The sequence below is a fragment of the Eumetopias jubatus genome, unplaced genomic scaffold, assembly GCF_037043125.1.
Source record: "Eumetopias jubatus isolate StellerSeaLion01/CBP00866 unplaced genomic scaffold, mEumJub1_p1.0 scaffold_10, whole genome shotgun sequence".
In the NCBI taxonomy this organism is placed as follows: Eukaryota; Metazoa; Chordata; class Mammalia; order Carnivora; family Otariidae; genus Eumetopias; species Eumetopias jubatus.
Genome location: NW_028274816.1, coordinates 53862056 through 53868232, shown reverse-complemented (window position 1 = coordinate 53868232; position 6177 = coordinate 53862056).

The following is a 6177-nucleotide window of genomic DNA, read 5'->3' as shown; positions in this document are numbered from 1 at the left end:
AAAATTTTAAATATGGAATTATCATTTAACCCAACAATTCCACTTCTACGTATATACCCAAAAAATTGAAAGCGGGGATTTCAACAGATATTTGTACTCCAATGTTCACATTATATCACAATAGCCAAAGGTAGTAAAAACCCAGTGTCTACAATAGATGAATGGATAAACTAAATGTGATATATATATGTGTATATATATATGTTATCATATATGTATATATATTGTGGAATGCTATTCAGCCTTAAGAAAGGAAAAATTTTGATATATGCTACAACACGGATGAATCTTGAAAACATCACACTAAGTGAAATAAACCAGACACAAAATGACAATATTGTATGATTCCACTTATATAGGGATAGGGTACCTAGAAAAGTCAAATCCATAGAGACAGAAAGTAGAATAGTAGTTACCAGGAGTTTGGGGGAGCAGAGGCTGTGGCAATGGGGAGTTATTTAAGATACAGAATTTTGGTTTGGGATGGTGAAAAGTTCTGGAGACGGATAGTGGTAGTGCTTGCACGGTGTAAATGTACTTGGTGCTACTGAATTGTGCACTTAAAAATTGTTAAAATGGTAAACATTATGTTAACATATATTACAATAAGAAAAATAATGAAGAAAACTACCTATTTATAAAATAGAAATGAAGACTATTATAATTCTTAATCTTGAGTGCATGATAGCCAAGTGAAATCATGAAGTAAATAATAAACAGGTTTATCTGTGAAAACAACACTCCTGTCTCAATACCCCCTTGCCAAGTTAAAAGCAAATTAAGCACAAATTTTTTGTTCTACGTATGAGAAACAAAATGTTTGACTGAATTAATAAGCAGGTTTTAAAAGATTAATTTTTAAGTAATCTCTATACCCAACATGGGGCTCGAACTCACAGCCCAAAGATCGAGTCATGTGCTCTACTGACTGAGCCAACTAGGTGCCCCAATAAGCAGTTTTTATATATCAATACACAGATGAACACACTGATGTGAAAAAGAATGAGCTAAGGATATAAATGGAGATTTAATAAAAATAAATGTGTACATGAAAATATATCTAGGGACGCCTGGGTGGCTCAGTCGTTAGGCATCTGCCTTCGGCTCAGGTCATGATCCCAGGGTCCTGGGATCGAGTCCCATATCCGGCTTCCTGCTCAGCCGGAAGCCTGCTTCTCCCTCTCCCACTCCCCCTGCTTGTGTTCCTCCTCTCGCTGTCAAATAAATAAATAAAATATTTTTTAAAAAAGAAAATATATCTAAATTTATGAGATATATAGATATGTCATTAAATATTCCACATTGGCCTAAAAACTAGCAAATTTTTATAAAAATCATATCCATGGTACCATAATTTTCATGCACTATTAATTCCAAATGAATTTGGTGTAAAAGAACTCATATACAACTTTCCTAGATGGTATTTTATGCCCTTATTTAAAACAAATATGTTCTTGAATGCAACCCATTTAAAAGAATATACTTCATGGTAATGGTTAAACTAAAGTGACAAGTTATATTTTCCATAGGATTATTTATATTATAAGCAAACTTTGGAAACAATAATTCTGAATAGGCAAATAAAGTATTCTATTCCAAAAAATGGAATTCTGGGCAGGTGTTAATAATAATTATGTAGAGGTATAATGACTGATAAGAGATCTCAAGACATGAGAAAAAATGGGTTACATATAAAAATAGGTCTCCCCAACTTTGTAAAGTTATAGATGTGCTGTAAAATATAAATGTGTAATATAAACAGTATTTTTAAAGGTACATTTAATATTAGGCACTGGCTAATTCTAACTAGTTGATAAAAATTTGAAATTCAAGTTTCATCATCCTTAAGAAGATAATTCCTTTTAATATTTGTATAATAAAGAGTGGTTCAGCCCTAAAGGCCCTGAAACACAACCAATATGGCTCAAATCCATATCATCCCACTTGGAAATGGTGGGCCTTGGGCAAGTTGCTTAATATTCATAAGCTCTATTTTTGCTCATTGTTATAATGGCAACATTATTACCACACGGGCAGGGGTTTGCTGCTAGATTTAAATTGGTTAATTATGGGGCACCTGGGTGGCTTAGTCAATTAAGCATCTGACTCTTGATTTTGGTTCAGGTCATGATCTGAGGGTTGAGAGATCCGGCCTGCATCAGGCTCTGTGCTGGCGTGAAGCCTGCGTAAGAGTTTCTCTGTCTCCCTCCCACACTCGTGCTCTCTCTCGGAAAAAAAAAAAAAAAAGTTCATTATGTGAAACTTTTAGCACTGTACCAGGCACATGTTAAGCATAAACATAATTTACTAAGTCACCCTCCTTGGGATAAGGCATGTTGTTGCTGGAAAAAACTGACAATGATTGAGTTGAACACCAACAGCATCTACTGCTTTAGCCAAAATCCCCCTATCGAGTGAGAGCTGTGATGGTTAATTTTATTTGCCAATTTGACTGGTCCACAGGTGTTCAGGTATTTGGTTAAACACCATTTCTGGGTGAGTCTGTGAGAGTGTTTCGTATGAGATTAACATTTGAATCAGGGGACTGATTGCCCTCCCCTATGTGAGCAGTCCTCACCCAATCCATGGAAGGCCTGAATAAAATGAAAAGGCTAAATAAGAAAGCTTTCTGTGTTTATCTTGAAGCTGGGACATCAGTCTCCTCCTCCGTTCTGACTCAGTCTCCAACTGGAACTTAACACCATCAGCTCTCTTGGTTCTCAGGCCTTCAAACTCCAACTCGCACTATACCATTGACTCTCCTGGGTCTCCAGCTTGTCAAATGCAGATCTTGGGACTTGCTGGCCCCCATGTCCTCTCTTTCTCTGTCTCTCCTGCCCCTTTCCCTCTCCCTATATATCCTATTGGTTCTATAGATGATAGATAGATGATAGAGATAGATGATAGATAGATAGATAGATAGATAGATAGATGCAGAGCTCTATAGATTCTATCATCTATCTATCTCTATCTATCCAGCCAGCCAGCCAGCCAGCCATCCTGTTGGTTTTGTTTCTCTGGAAAGCCCGGACTAACACATGAGCAAAAGAAAGAATTTTAGGCATCCAAGGGCTCAGCAATTATGCCATTTACTGAAGGGACCCACATAAACTGTCTAGGGAACTCCTAAGAAAGGGGGTCCAGCCAAATGACATTTAAACATTTAAATCAGAACTAAGCTTTCATGAAGGGGAGATGAGGTGAACACACAGCAGTGAGGTTCCCACACCTCTGAACCTCTTCCAGTTCCTCTCAAAGTCTCAAGCACTTTCTTCTCTTGGGGCTTTCGCAATACAGACGATTCTCTTCTCCGTCTTTGCCATAAGGTTCACTCTCACCTTTCAAACTGCTGCTTATTTATTCCCTTACAGGCCTTCCTTATATCTCTATTTAAATCAAGATCATCCATCACTGGTTCTCAAAATCCTCTTCTTTTTCATTATCGTTCATCATACTGTGTAACTTTATTTATATTTGGATTTTCCTATGTCCATCTCCATGGGTCAAATAAAATGCCCATTACAGCATGACTGTTGACTCTTCAGTTATTCATCTCTAACAGGAGTCGGAAAACTTTGGGAGGGCGCCTGGGTGGCTCAGTGGGTTAAGCGTCTGCCTTTGGCTGAGGTCATGGTCCCAGGGTCCTGGGATTGAGCCCCACGTCGGGCTCCCCGCTCTGCGGGAAGCCTGCTTCTCCCTCTCCCACTCCCCCTGCTGTGTTCCCTCTCCCGCTGTGTCTCTGTCAAATAAATAAATAAAACCTTTTTAAAAAAGGAAAGAAAACTTTGTCCTATGGGCTAAATCTGGCCCACTGCCTTTTTTTGTGTGGCTCTGGCCCATCAGCAAAGAATAAGAATGGTTTTTACAGTTTGGCGGGGTGGGGGGCGGAGGGGGACTTTTACATTTGTAAATGTTGGAAGAAATCAAAGGACAGTCCTTTGTGGTAGTTGAAAATTATGAGATTCAAAAAAAAAAAAGAAAATTATGAGATTCAAATGTCATGTCAAATGTCACTGGAACACAGCCACACTCAATCACTTACATTTTATCTATGGCTTCTTTCAAGATACCACCTCAGAGCTCAGTAGCTGTGATAGACACCCTGTAGCTCACAGACTCTAGGATATTGACTGTCAGGCCCTTTACAGAAAAAATTTGCCAACTCCTGCACTATACTCAGTATGGAGTACCAATGCCTAGCAGATAATGGAATCTATTGGTCCAAGTTTGGTCTATCACTGACATCAGGCATTTACCTCAGGGGCTGGACTTTTAAAAGCAGTAACTTAGGGGCACCTGGGTGGATCAGTCAGTTAAACGCCTGACTCTTGGTTTCGGCCCAGGTCATAATCTTAGGGTCTTGAGATCAAGCCCTGCATTGGGCTCTGGGCTCCATGCTGAGCGTGGAGTCTGCTTGAGACGCTCTCCCTCTCCCTGTGCCCCTCCCCTCCACTCACTCTGTCTAAAATAAATAAATAAAATCTTTAAAAAAAATTTTTTAAAGCAATCACTTATACCTAGGCATAAATAATTTAACACAATATGGCCCAAATAAGGAGATACTAGAAACAGAAGGGTAATTTTTTCAACCACATGAATTATTTCAAAATCACCCCTTCCAAGAAAGCAACTAGAGGTTTTCCACCAGCTAAATGAATAGAAAAGTAAAAATTCAATATCGGAGAGAAGTGAAGAAAACCCCCATAGGGATGGTGGTAGAGGAGGCCAGATCTCTTGAGCATCAGGCATAGAAGGCAACCGGTTAGAATGGATCATATTAAAAAATTGTGGCCAAGGATAATGCAGACCCACTTCTCCACAGTAAACACTCAGGAATAGTAGAAGTAAACTGAATCAAAATTTTTATTGGTGAAATCCATAATGGTGTATGGATGTCACTGAATTATGATGCATTAATGGAATATTTTCAAATCTTGAATGTCTACTATGAGGCAATAAATTCTCCTAATTTACATAGACTATCTGCCCAAGAATACAGAAGATGCTGAAAAATGTAGCTGTCCCTAAAGAGTCATTGTATAGCTTGAGAAAAGGGGAGAGAATAACACTCATTTCTTTTGAACTTAGCCCTATGTTTGTGTACTATAAAAATAAACTTAGTAAATATATTCCCCCAAATTCTAATCACACCTTTGTTTCATTTCCACATTGTTCATTTTGGCCTTCTCATCCTTGAAGCTAACAGAATTCCAGGAATTAAACTTAAAAACGTAGGCTTCTCTGACTCTGGGAGAGTGAAAAAATTTTACAAGGTTAAACCATTAATATTTCCCCTGTCCCTCATAGTTACAAAAAAAAAAAAATCGGAAAATAAAAAACTCCTAGTAAATGTTCTAATACTGAATTTACTACTTCAGAATTTTTGCTATCTTTTTGAAATAAACACTAACCTCTGATTAGTCTGTAATTATACTTAATGGTCTTAATATATGCATTTAATTTAAACTGTCATCTATGTTTTATGAAATATACACATGTAAAAATTTTTGTTGTTAAAATAAAGGATCACTGGTTCTTTCTTCATACATGCATAAAAAGATAGTAAAATTTATGAGCCTACTACATTTAAATAAAAACTTTGAGTTTGTAATTAATTTAAAGTATACCAGCGATTATTTCAGAAATTACCTATGACCCAAGTTAACAATTAGGTTTAAGAGCAGACATACTGTTAACTAATGGGAAATGTTCTTTGCCCTTAGGAGTCACAGAAAATGATCTCTCCTACTCTTTTCCCTCAGTATTGTCATGCCTGTATAAAATGTCTAGAAATCTGTCAGCCTTCATGGTACCCCAGCCAACACTGGGGAAGACAAAGTGAAAAACAGAAGAGAATCTGAGTCTCTGAATATTTCATTTTGCTTATGAATCAAAAATCTCTGGAACCTCTTCTCTCCTCACCCTCCAAAAAAGCCTGTTATATGACTCAATATACTTCCTCATTGCTTACGCTAGTTTGGTATTTTGATTTTTGCTGAGTGTATCCTAACTGTATCAAATAACTAAGGGTCATGGTTCATACTGGGAGTTACAGATGCAGAGATAAAACTGATTCCATCACAGCCACCAACCAGCTCATGTCTGGTGGGGGAACACACACACACACACACACAGTCACTGCCGAGGCGGTAAATGCTGTCCTACAAGTTTTACAAA